The sequence below is a fragment of the Lygodium microphyllum genome, chromosome 11 (assembly GCF_053477565.2).
Source record: "Lygodium microphyllum isolate KBCC chromosome 11, Lygodium_microphyllum_v1.1.10, whole genome shotgun sequence".
In the NCBI taxonomy this organism is placed as follows: Eukaryota; Viridiplantae; Streptophyta; class Polypodiopsida; order Schizaeales; family Lygodiaceae; genus Lygodium; species Lygodium microphyllum.
The window spans coordinates 150,805,290-150,819,826 of record NC_141145.1 but is presented as its reverse complement, the minus strand read 5'-3'; positions in this window follow the sequence as shown (position 1 = coordinate 150,819,826).

The following is a 14,537-nucleotide window of genomic DNA, read 5'->3' as shown; positions in this document are numbered from 1 at the left end:
AGATGGTTTTAAAAAACTTCTTTTGATTGGTAATTAGGTTGCTAACTCTATCATTAAAATTTTTGAATAATTAAGTTGGAAAGTGAATCATTAAGCTTGCATATTTCTAATCTTAGTTTAGACATTGTAATCTTTTTCTTACTGCTAACACATGAGCTATCTAATTTTGTGTAGGCACAAGGCAATGAAAAGAGATAGAAGGAAGCAAGAAGAAGTGAACATAATGGTTTTGATGAGTATAGTGGATGAGATGCACTATCTTAAGTTGTAATAATAGTACTTTGTAATCTAAGCTAAAATTTGGTATCTTTTAGTTTTTCTATATTGTATATAGTCCAAACTTTGGTTCCCAAAGCTTTAAATGCACTCATATACACATTATAATGCAATGAAGACTACAATTTTGTCATTCTCATTCTTGTTTTATATTCACATTGACATTTTGTTTTGTCAAGCTATATTATTATGTGTAGTTTTTTATAATGTGGGTTTGATTCATATAAACAATACCCAATGAACAAGCAAGGAGCGGGAAAATAGAAACTATGGAGCTACTAATTGCAAACTTTTACATGGATTAACATGGCTCTAGCAATAATTTTACAACTAGTAGTTGCATAGTCTTTTTAGCTATAGGTACCATATCTATTTGCACATTTATAGTCCCATTGATTGCTATGTGAAAATTGCAGTTGAATCACATTTAAAATTCCATTTACAATTGAGTGACAAATATAGTCATATCATATTCAAAATCACACTTTCGATGCACAAATTTTGAAACGCTTAATAGGCATGTAGAATCATTTACAAATGTACTTGTATGTTTTTCTTTTTGTTCTAATATGTTTTTTTTTTTGCTATCTACAAGCTTAATCCCTTGTAGTGTTAACTCATAATTGATATCAAGCATTTTTCCTTGTAGTGCTTGATACTTGGCCTAAGCCTCCATCCCCCTAGAACTCTTCATAATTGTCATCTTATGAGGCTGCAAGTTTTAGTTACGGCTAATTTTAAGGCCAAAGGGTCCTATAAGTGTTTGGATTAATTTTTAATCACATCCAAATTAGATAAAAATAGAAAAGTAAGGATAACCTATTAATTTCTTCTTTGTTCTAATTTTAGGATCGAATTAGCATTAAATAATGGTAGTAGCCTTTTCTTTTCACTCTCTTCTTTTTATTTTCATGTTTAATAACCTCATTTCCAAATATTTCAACTAAGAGCTTGACAGTGATGCCACCTCTCTCAAGTCATTTGATAATAACCTCTAAATACCAATTTTTCAAGTTTTAGTTACATTTTCTTTTGGGACTAAAACTTTTCTAATTCTTTCACTTTTCTAGGCTCTCCTTATGTTCCACATATTCTTTTGTTGCTTTCTTTACTGTTTCCTTTATTTCCTCCTCTCATTAGCATTCTCTTCTCTATGCTTGTCCATGCCATTAGAAGAAGCTTTAGAAATTATTTTGCATGCCCTATTCGAAGAAGAAAGAAATTTGGCAAAGGTAATTATTGTTGGAAACTAGAGTTGCAGCATTGGAATGTGTGCACAAGAGGGAGAAGAGAGCTCAAAGTATAAGAATGAAATCTTGCTTACTAAGTTGCTTAGAGTACAACTTGGGTACACTCTCTCACACTTGATAGTGACCCATAGGCTGTTTATATAGCCTTTGCCAAGCTAGGGTTAGGGTTTCCCCTGCCCCTAGGGCTATTCACACTCATCTACCCTTATACTCCCTTGCTTACAGTGGGTTTCTATGCCTGTCTTCTAACACCCCCCCCCCTCAATGCCAGGGTGGCATCGGATTACAAAGCATGTAAGAGATTCCCCCCCTTTTTGGGATGCCTTTATAAATCAGGCTTACAAGGTTGTTTTAGGTAGATGATTTAAATAGTCAAAACAATCGATCTTCAGATGGATTGGAGGCATAGTTGGCCACCAATTCTTTGGGTATTTCAGGAGTGTTGGGGCATTTACTAGTGATATGCCATGTCTTCTTGCACTTGTTACATTTCATCTTCTCGGGATACTTCTTCCAGCAGTTGTTTACAAGATGTCCTTTTTTCTTACAGAAAGAACATCTAGTGAGAACTGTATGAACCAATACTTGATCACGGGAATTTGAAGTTGCCTGGACTCTTGCTGCTTTCCTTGTGGTTCCTCTTTTCTTCATCCAAACAGGATTGAATGGTACTTGCCAAAGTAGGATCTGGAATGTTGGTGAGAGTGGTTACAAGAGTAGAAAACACTTGTTTTACAGCTTTTAGGAGAATAGCAATAGCATCTTCTTCATGTATTGGAGCTTGTACAGAAGCAAGCAGTGCCATAAGTCCCTCCATATGAGAAATGAATTTTCCCAAATCTTCTCCTGAACGATATTCCAAGCTAAAGAATTCAATTTTAAGGAAAATTTTAGTATTTTTGCTAGTGGCTCCATAGAGCTTTTCAAGCTCATCCCATTTTTCTTTAGCAGTGTTTAGTTGATCAACATGATGAATCAGGGATTCATCTAAGTGTAGCATTATGATTGCTTGAGCACGTTGGTCATCCTCTATATCAACTAGATTTGCAGAGTTTACAGCTCTATTGCCTTGAATGAGAGGCCAATACCCTCTCTCCATCATTTTGTATTTTATAAGTACCTGCCATGGGTGGAAATCTTTGCCATCAAACTTTCGAATTTGAGGACGGACATCAGCATATGTTGTGGTCTTTGGGAAGGTCTTACCACTTGTTAGGACAAGGGCACTGTCTAGTCCCTTACAAATTTTCCACTGAATGCGGAAGCAAATCAGACAATTTGAAATCAAAGTTGCAATGAAGAGAAAGGCTAAAAATCATATAAGTGTAATATTTCAAAGTATGACTTTGGTGGTCCTTTCTTATGTGCAAGCTTCTTCCGAGGTTTAATATTCTTTTTAGGTTTTAATGAAGTAAACCTAGACTGGACTTCAGGCTCATCCTTGTGGTATGGATTAGTGGATGGTTGGTCTATGATCTCAATGCTTGTTGCTGATGATTCTGAGGAGAGTACAATGACACTCATGCTTTTGATTTCATTGACCAATGTACTTGAGACAAAGTCACTCACGGTATGCAATACACTTCTAGTGCATGATGGTCTATGTGTTAATTTTACACATAACCTTACAACAATATATGAAGAATAAAAAACTCACTGGGTTTTAGTGAATGTCCAGCAAGCAATTAACCTGATGATTCATGATTAGTGTTTAGAAAACACTATTGTCAAGCTTAGTGAAGTGCTTGAATGGAACCCGATTGGAAGTCGGCTTCCCGATGCTTAGTGATGTCCATTGAGCATGCCGAAGAGCTTTAGAATCTGGAATAGGCTTCAGAGACTCTGCTTTAGTGATTAGAATCACTGTTCATGAAGCTCAGTGTGAAAACATGACAAAATGTCAAGCTTGGAGCTTGTTGGCTATGGCTGCCCAAAAAAACACAATTAGGGTTTGGCAGAGATCTCTCTCTGTGAGAGGAATTTCCAAGAATCCTTTTAGCTAAGGATAGTCCACTTGGGGGGCTATCAAAGCCCCAAGATAGCTACACAGATTGCATCACCTGCTGCGTGTACAGCAGCCCGAATTCTGCACTGTCAAAAACTGTGCATGTTTTTGGGAATCACGCAATGTTGCCCATGCCGTCGACTAATCTTGACATCTATCACACCAGCCTGATTTGCCCTGAGATAGGCAAGAAATCCCTAGAAGAAATCAGAGGGAGATATGGCCTCCTTTGTCCTCCCCAAGTCCTCCAATGGAGGTAGGTTGCAGGCAGCCATGGAGGAAAGAAGGATAAGATGAAGGAGATAGAGGCTCATGTGCACTTAGTGATAGCTGAGGCTGAGGGAAGCTGAGGAGATCAGAGATGGCTCTGATACCATGTTGGAAACTAGAGTTGCAGCATTGGAATGTGTGCACAAGAGGGAGAAGAGAGCTCAAAGTACAAGAATGAAATCTTGCTTACTAAGTTGCTTAGAGTACAACTTGGGTACACTCTCTCACACTTGATAGTGACCCATAGGCTGTTTATATAGCCTTTGCCAAGCTAGGGCTAGGGTTTCCCCTGCCCCTAGGGCTATTCACACTCATCTGCTCTTATACTCCCTTGCTTATAGTGGGTTTCTATGCCTGTCTTCTAACAATCATAATGTAAAGATTTTAATGGTTTGAGAAGTCATTTTCATGGTGAAAGGCCTTTCTTCTTACCTTCATTCTTACTTAATGTTACTCTTGCTTCTTTTCTATATTGCTCTTTTGCTTTTCATGTATTCTTATTGTAATATTCCCGCCATAACACTTCATAAAACAAATTCGGGCTTGAAATATTTTAAAAATTAATCGTTGAGTTATCACATAAGTGATCGCATGTAATATCAAATCTTGCATTAAATCAGTTTTGCAATCTGACACAAGAAGACACCTCAATGAACCCAGCCAACAGAAAGCAAATACGCCTCGTAAATAATATTACGACGGCTTGATCATCATATTTCCCGCATTATATTTGATTTAGCATTCCCGATTCCATTTAATGCATCAAAGATTGCATTGATTTTGCAATGGCAAGACAAATCGCAAAAGCCTTAGTCAGTAGACAAAAAATACGCAAGAACAAGCATGATATTGAGTAAGTTAAGTATCAAAGAGTATGGCATGACTTTATAAACTAGATAAGTCATGAGGTAACTTGGCCAAAAACTACCAGATGAAGTCATTTTGATGAAAAATATATATTTTTGAAAAAATAGGCAAAAATTCATGACATTTTTTATGCCTGGAGGGAGAGAAAGCATTTTAAAATCATCCCCAGACCACCATCCAACAAGTAGGCAATCAAAAAGTATTTTTTATCAAGCTTACTTAGCTCTTGGCAAGTAGTAAGAAGAATGAGTGACTGCATGCGTCCCCCCCATGGCTATAAATACAACCCCTCTCCTTCACAAAGAAAGCAAGAAGGAAGACCTCCTGATGATGGAAAAAATTCTCTACATCTCTTTTCCATTCTAGCTTGAGCCTTGAAGAAGGAAAATACCCTTCTTCTACCTCATTTCCATTTTCTCTACCTCCTTTTATGCCTTTCTTCCATACATCCATATCGCTAAGCAAAACACTAGCGAAATTTTCTAGACGACCACCAACTCTCTCTAAGCTACCACCTTAATTTCACTTGACATCCATGGCTCCACGAGGTCCCAAAAATTCAAGAAGCCCATTTGAAGCAAAAGAAGCAAGAAACACGGTCGATGGAGAAAATGACGCAATAGGAATTGGCGAAACCCCTGTTACTACAAACTTGATAGAGGTAACATCTCGTCAGTTTGGAAAAAAATAATGTTTTATAAGCTTATCGCTATATTTGACTTTAAATGATTATAAACGCATTTTAAAGAAAATACATATGAACTGCCACTTAGGAAAATCGCCTAAGTATTATAATAATAAACTATTCAGTGAAAAGAATCTTTCGCTTGAAATTATAGTTTATTTCGTGATATTTATTGTTATTTCGTTAATGATGCATGTGATTATAATAACTAAAAAAAGGTAGACGGTGTTAGGGAAGGGAATATTTTATAGATTTCCCCTGAAAGTGACTATCTCTATTGTATTTTACTAATGATAAATTGACGCATATGAGCCTTATAATAATTTATAGAAAATCATTTAGATAATATCATGAAATAATCAATGCATTAAATCAATAGAAAATTGTATAGGAAAATATATACTAGACGCGCATAAATTAGGTGTGTAGTAATATAATTCAATGTCTGAAAGATGAAAGAAAAATTACACTTATGATTTTTACATTGCTTAGAATAAAGCTTTCAGAAAAACAATTAGCATTGCATTTATGACATAGATAAATGAAAATTGATCTTCCTAAATAATGTTGAAAGTTCGACAAATGGTTGGACATTGTCGATTAAACCATAGAATACGAGCAGAATAAAATAAAAAACAATGTTAATATTAATGGTTATATTAGTGAGAGTATTAATATCATGAGTCGACCCACATATGAATCAACGAGAAAACCTTACCTAAAATATCGAGAATGTTGAAGCAAAAACAACTATGAAATACTTGACAATCCTGAAACTATCAGTATCAGGAAATTAAATAAATATCGAAAGTCTCTAAGACTTATTGGACATTCATAAGAATTTGTCGATATAAATTCTAATGTCTAAACAGACTTGGAAAAGCATTTGAAATCCTATTAAGTGTGGGTTAGGGCAAGGTAGCGCATGAATTGCCTGCCATAGGTATAAATGCCCATATTATCTTTTAAGGAAAAAATACCTAGTTTTCATGATGATAAAATAGACTTCATATTCGCGAAATAACTTGCGGATCCGAAAAAAAGATTTGCAAGTAAGAAGCGAAACCCTAAGAATAAGGTGGGACCTTAAAAGAGAAACCCTAGATTTGGGTGGGGCTGCTTCCTATGCTAAAAACACTTGCTGTCATTTCTTTTTTTAATTTGTGTATGTATTGATGGTTGCACAAGAATGATTAATTGTGCTTGTAATAGTTAGATCTGATTGTAAATATATAATATGGATAATAAGAGGAAAGATCGCGCTATGCCTCCTCCTCGGCTAGACGCGAAACCCTACTCCAAGGGGGATTTTTCTGTACCACCACGAGGAGCTTTGGACCGGCCCTAATGGCGAGAGGTCACTCGGTGAGGAATCCATTAGGTAGGAGGAGGCGGAAGTGCCAGGGGGCTCTGGCCGTAAATCTCTCGATCGCTCCTAGGAACTACCTGACCCTCACGCGAATCAGGATGGGATCCTGGAGTCCCCGGTACTAGTGAAGGGACGAAAATCTTGGAGGGTTTACTTTCTTCTGCACAGACAAAAGGGATTTTCCGATGAACGGAGGTATTATCTTCTGCATGGGCAGAAGGAGAAAAGCATTGTAAATAACTTTTGCAAAATAATAAATAAATATATTTTACCCATTAGGGCCAAAAACGTTTCAAAAATGGCACTTGTAAGAAAATGATTAAGTTACTAATTAGTTGAAGTTTTAAAATAATGAACCCTCCAAATTTGGCCATTCAGACGTGATTAATGAGAGAATTTATTATTCATTTAAGAGGTTAGCCATTAAATGCCTAAGGACATTAACTCATGTCAGAGGTCACTTTTCGGCCATTATTCTTTCATTTTGAATATTTTACTATCACGTTTCCCACCAAAATCACGCTTCTTTTTTCGCCTGCATTCATTTGAATCATCGTTCTCTCCTCTTCACTTTGTTTCTTAGTTCTTAAAATAGATTTTACTCTGTCGTAAAATTTCTCACCAAAATCACGTTCGGTTCTTACCAGCAGCGTGCATTGGTCTCCTTTTGTCTCCCTTCGTCTCCTTTCACAAAATCTTGAGAAGGTGATCAACAATCAAAAGAGTCTCTACACAGAGGATCAATACCACTTACTTGCCGATTGAGCTATAGAGATATGGTCCTCCATGGACCTGAGATAAAATCATCTTGTTAGTTTTCAGCAAACCCAACTAGGTTGGGACATCCAAGCCGCATCTTTACTTCAACCCCTAAGATATCCATTCTGTAAGATTTTGTTTCAACTAAATCCAAGCTTTTTCTTCAATCTCTTCAATTTGATTCATAAGAAAATGGGTAAAAGAGTCCCATGGTGTTGATGCAAATTGGTAGGGATAGATATACTAAGGATAATCCTTAAGCTAATAGAATAGAAAGTGAAAATTTTCACTTTGATCTTGACACTTGAAAATAGAATATATTCATTATACAGTGTTGTAATATCAACTTTTTAGCAAGGACTAATTGATAAGACAAGGATAATATATTATAATTAGAAGAAAGGAAGTACTTTGATTTCTGGGAGATAAAAATATTTACCTAGTAATAGATTAAAAATATTTATTATTCAATTTTGTCTCTTAAAATATAAAAAAATTAAACAAGTAATAGATAGAAGTATTAGTGATATTGTGTATCATATCAACTTTAGGACTAAGATGATTTTATGTGTGCAGGATGCTTCGAAGAATATGAAGGATACAACTTCTTACTTAATATTAGCTCTTGGGAGTATTTTTCTCATCATACCCTCAACTATGATTAGCACTATGGGGTTTCAAGTTTCAATATCTTCAATTGTGATTCTTATTAGCACTATCAGATTTCAATACCTAAATGGTGGCTTGATGTCATGGGATGATACTACTCATGATATCATATCCTAGCAAATCTCTTAAGATCTATTCCCTTGATTTGTAAGAAGAAATAGAAAGGACTTGAATCTATTTCTTTCTCTCAGAACTCTGATTCTAAAGCAGATTGATTTTATAATTGAAAGCATCACTACATTATTGATGCTTTATCCTTGTATATCTTTTTTCAAATGTAATATATCTCAATTTCACAAAAAAAAGACCATCAAAATAATTAGTCTCCATTTCACAAAAAAAAATTACATAACTTTATTAGGCTTTGAAAAAATTTTAGAAATTTTTTAAGCTTTTTTTGAGCTCGTTTGCTATTTTAAAGCAAAAAACGGCCTAAAAGAGACCAAAAAAATCACAAAAAAACCACCCAAAAATAGCATAGCCGATACAACGCGAATATGGGCAACCGAGACACTTGGTTACCCATATTCGCGTGTCTCGGTTACCCATATTCGCGTTGTATCAGCCATGCTATTTTTGGGTGGTTTTTTTGGTGATTTTTTGGGTCTTTTTTAGGCTATTTTTTGCTTAAAAATATTTTAAAGAATAGAAAAAGAGCTCAAAAAAAGTCAAAAAAAATTCCATGAGTTCATTAGGCTTTGAAAAAATTTTAAATTTTTTAAAGATTTTTTTGAGCTCATTTGCTATTTTTAAAAATATTTTTAAGCGAAAAATAGCCTTAAAAAGACCTAAAAAATCACAAAAAAACCACCTAAAAATAGCATGGCCGATACAACGCGAATATGGGTAATCGAGAATAGCATGGCCGATACAATGCGAATATGGGTAACCGAGTGTCTCGGTTACCCATATTCGCGTTGTATCGGCCATGCTATTTTTGGGTGGTTTTTTTGTGATTTTTTGGGTCTTTTTAAGGCTATTTTTCGCTTAAAAATATTTTTAAAAATAGCAAATGAGCTCAAAAAAATCTTAAAAATTTTCTAAAATTTTTTCAAAGCCTAATGAACTCATGGAATTTTTTTTGAATTTTTTTGATAGGTTTAAGATCTCACAAAAAATAAGTCATTACAAGGGGGATGTACTTTGCACGCGCATGTTTACTCCTTCACGATACTGAGGGAGGAGGACCCCTACGGAGATTTTGTTGTGCCACTCTTGCACCATATCAAGTCATCCATGATATGCAGCGAAAAGTATAGTACCAAACATTATGCTTTTTGCCACGCTCGCGCCGTATGAACTGCTCCACGATACGGTGCGAATATGACCCTGCGAAAATTTGGCTTTGCTGCTCTCGCGTCATATCAACTTATCCTCACATGGTTGACTTTATGAATTTATGAATTATCCTTACATTGTTGCTGCTCATGCTCATAAGATCACCCTAATGAATAAAGATTTTAATATGATTAGCAGAATAAGGTACTGAGGATGATGTTTGCAAGAGAAAAATCGATGTACTTGGACTTGTTAATTATAAGAGAATGGGTGAGGTGTATGGGCAAATGGTTATTAATGTTTCTTGCACTTCTGAGGAAGAGGACTATCTTAGCATATCTCATGAGGACAAGTCCATGCTAGTTGTAAAAAGGATATTTAATTGTTAGATTCTATAGTTTATTATTGCATAAGGTAAGGCATTTTGACTCTAAAAATTTTTAGTATATAGAATAATTGTGCTATTGATTGCAAATAACACTCCTTTATTTTTGCTATTAGCTTTAGGACATTGATTGCATCTCTTAGCCAATAAATCTCTAAAATTATGTGTATTGTTGATCCACTGTTATCAATGGATTTTTTTTTTAGATTTGGTTCAAATATAACAATGTCTTTCAAAGCTTTTGATTCCATCACAACTACCATAAATTTTTTTATTACATCGGATACACTCACCAGAGAAATTATCCTCATGAACTCTCTAAGTGGTATCCATGGCCAAGGAAGAATGTGGGTTGAATGGAATACTGCTTGCTTTTTGGTTAATTATTTATTTTATTTGATTATCTATTTTAGTTACATGTTTCCATTTGCAGTGCTGGCAGGCTCCTGACTACCTTCTTGGACACCACATATGAGGATATTGTTGATCCTAGAAAACCATATAACTCTCTCTAACAAGAAGTACCATTGCAAAGTCACAAAGTCATACATATACTTATGGAAAAAGAGTGCTTTTCAAATGTCTGCAGGACAATAGATTCAAAGATACTCAAGATAGATGGAGTGAATGTAAGTCTCTTTCATATTGTTGGTTTTTTTAGGGACCCCTTTTTACCAACTTGTACATTTTTTCTTGCAGTGCTGGCAGGCTCCTCTTCCGAAAAGTTTCTACTTAGCCAGGATACCTTCGTTCTTTGTAAATTTGCTGTTTTGAAGCAAGCCACGAAGATATGGAGGGGTACAAACCATGATAAACGTATTCTTCTTGAGATCCTTCCAGCTGTCATGGACTTTTTAATATCCTGAGATATTTTGAATTTGAAACTCTGCACCGTTACCTTGTCAGGAATCTCCCAGTTTAGAGATGAAAGACTTGGCAATGGCAAATCTTCGATATTCCCATACCTATCCGCTTTAGAGGGAACCACATACTGTGCATAATATATAAAAACCTTGCATTCACTAAAAAAAGACACAGTTTGATCGGCATAAATAATGTCTGCCAATACCTTATGAATGGCATGGAAAGTCCCACTTAGGCTTTCCACAGGTTGCCATTCAATACTTGTTGACGGAAAGATATCTACAATGACGAACCGTTTGTTAGAACTTGCATAAATGGAAAAGAATTATATACGTTATTCAACTAATAACTTACAATGTGTTTGTTGGGGAACACATTCGTTTGGAGGCAAGTGCATATCCTTGGCCATGTAAACATGTTGCACCTTGACAAACCAGCCTTCGGGCATAATTTTGAAGGCAATGATACGCCCCTTCCAATGATGTTTTATATGATCTCGTTTTCTTCTTTTCACCTTATGAGAGCCCTTGCAAGATGGCAGCATGGTAACCCAATCGTTTACAGCAAAGGTTTTGGGCTCAAAATTTCCATATGCTCCCTGGCTATAGACTGTGCAAGAGTGTATTAAACGAGAAGGGTGCCTGGAGGAAGCCATGAAAAGAATGAAAGCGTAGAGAAAGAAGCTCAAAGAGGGTGAATGAACTAAAAAGTAGTGCCAAGAATACAAACGAGTATGTATTGGGCGCCAAAAACAATATTGAAAGATCTCCCAACTTTCAAAAAACTCATTATTAATTTCATCACATCTCTGTCACGTATTTTGTCAGATTTGTAAGTAAATAACGTCTTTGGGACTCCAAAACATGTCAGACTTTAGGGGTTTTGGCTAAAAAAGAAGAGAGAATCACGAAATGGACTCCACTATCTCTAAAAAAGAGGAGACAAGAATACCATATTCTTGCACACGTGGCGAACTCTCTTTGGCCCTTTCCTTAATCCCGTGATTAACAAAAGTGCATTTTTTGAAGCGTTTTTTGCCCTAATGAAAATATTGTTTTGCTCTGTCTTTGTGTTGTGTTGTAAAATTACGCAAAGGAACCTATGATAATAGGTTAATTAACAAAGCTGCTTTTATATGTTATAATTTAATGTGATAGGTAATTAGAAAACAAACGAAAACCATTTGTGGGAAGTGGGTGGGCGAGATCCTTGACAGATCCGTCCTATGGATGGGTGGTCTCGGTAAGCTGGGAGCTTCTTTCAAGAGATTGAATGAAACGTTAATTAGGAGAAATTAGGTAGAGTCGAGCATTGACTTACCTAGGGTCGGGTCTTAAAACCTTGATCAATAATTATCTTAGGGGAAAGGTGCAGCAGCTGTGCCAAAACTCCATTAAGGTTCCCTGAATCCTAATGCTGGAAAAAAACGTTGCACTCCATGAACCAAGGGTAACTATGATCGCTCCAATCGGACAAGAAGCCCTTGTGGGACACCTCAGATGGAGGTAGCTGATGCATCAAGACCTCAGTTGTCAAATTAGGACCCCGAGCTTGCAGGTTGATCCTGATGGGGATGGCCAGCACCTTCCGTTACAGGGTGGACTCTGGGAAACCTAGACGATAGACCCTGTGCATTCTCGCGAGTGCCAGGCAAAGCCATCTAGGATAGTTCCCCGATGGACCACTGAAACATGCTACTAGGGAACTGTTAGGTAGGCACGTGACACATGGTATCATAGCATAATTGAAATTAAAAATATCTATGGTTTTTAAGACTAAATTTTCTAAGTAATAATGAGTGTGTTGATTGTTAAGGGATAAACTTTGGCAGAATAATGAAGCCTGGAACCAGTTCCTTGTTTTTCGAGCAATGTACACATCAGCATTGAGCTCCATGGATGATGAGTGGAGAAGAGAAATGATGAGGATACTCGATCGCCTATATGATCCATCCCCCGTGAATCACAAAAGAAGATGGTTTTGGGATGAGTGTTATTGTTACATCGAGGCCGATTGATTCTTCGACATGCAAACTAATCTAAAATGCCTTGAATGGATGGAAAATTTAAAAATAGTTGAGGCATTTATCTTTTGTCTATCTAGAAGGAATCCACTTATGATTACCAGTGGTCAACAGATACGTCTAGACCGTTATGTCTATGACAAGGTATTGAAGACATGATTATAATCCAAGGACATTGCAAGTATCGAGATTACTGTATCCATGGTTTTCTAGATCTACCGTTTCCAGAGTATAGGTTTCTGGACATAGACAGTAATTGCAAGTATCTCCTTAAGCAGGTTAAGCCACCAGAATTCGATGGCAAGGGCAAAGACGTTGAAGCCGAGGCAGAGATTTGGATTGAGACCATGGAGGACTACTTTACCACCGTGGGAACTAGCCCTGCTAATCATGCTATGATCGCGGAGTTGAAATTGATCGGTGAGGCACGCCTGTGGTGGAAACAGTGTTGTAAAGACCAGGGACTTGCTGAGACAGCTATCACCTAGGAAAAGTTAAAAGAATCTGTGCGTGGTTGATATTTTCCACCAGCTTATCACACGCTAAAAATGAATGAGATCTTTAACTTAAGACAGCTGGGAATAAGCCTGGAGGCATATTACTCAAAGTTTATCTCACTGCTTAAATATGTGCCTTCCATGACTATTGCTCAACAGGTGTCTAAGTTTTGTCACAGATTGAATGCTCCTCTGAACACATGCCTTGAATCTATGCGCCCAACTAATCTGCAAGATGCTTTGATTTGCATAGCACCTCTTATTCAGGAGATTCAATCAAAGCTAAGGAATAATAAACTCTAGAATCAAAACAAAGGGACTTCACGGGGCTATGTTAAGTGAGCCCAAGGTCAACGTCCAGTTGGTCAAGGAAAGAGGGCAAAAAAAAATGCAGTCGGGAACTTTATACCTACGGGAAGTAATTCAGGAGTACCTAGGTGTTTCCACTTTAATGAGCCAGGTCACTTTAAAAGACAGTGCCCAAAGCTTGGCTAAATTCCTTGCCAAGGACAGTACAAAGGTCAAAACCAAGCTTTAATTGCAAAAGAAAAAGAATCTGCTACAATTCTTAAAGATCTTAAAGAAGAGGGAAACCCAACTATGGAAGCCGATATGGAGAGGGCGTTAGTTCATGCACCCTCCATAAGAAAGGTCCAAATCACCAATATTTAGTGATAAACACCAACAGAATATGAGGGTAAGTCCTTTAAAGTTCAAATTGACTGTGGAAGCACACACTCTTTCATGTCACCAAAGTGTGCCAAGAAAATAGGTATAGACACAATACCTACATCTAGGTTACTTGTGGAACTTGCTAATGGAAAAGAAATCATGTCTACTGAGCAAACTTGCAAAGTGACATTTAGCCTAGGAAGGAATCTCTCTGAAATGGGATTTAGGATCATGAATTTAGGGGCCTACGAATGTCTATTGGGTATGGATTGGTTAATCCCCAATGACGCACATATTCAGTGTAAAAAAAGGCTAGGTGACTGTTCAAAACCTAAAGGGGGAAATAGTGAACCAAGGTGAGGCAGGAAAACCCAAGGTTCAACTAGTCAAATCATCTCACATAATAAAAGGGTTAAGAAAAGGACTACCTGTGTATCTCATAAAATTAAATAAGGTTGAGCAGAATAAACAAGAAGAGGGAGAGCCATATTGGCTGAAGGAATACGATGACATCTTCCTAGAAGAGTTGATTGAATTACCACCTCGAAGAGAAGTCGATCACGAGATCAGGCTTGAACCAGGAGCCGCTCCAATTGCTAAGAGTCTATATAAAATGTCTATCCTTGAAGCAATTGAGCTGAAAGAGCAACTCAAGCAGTTACTGGATC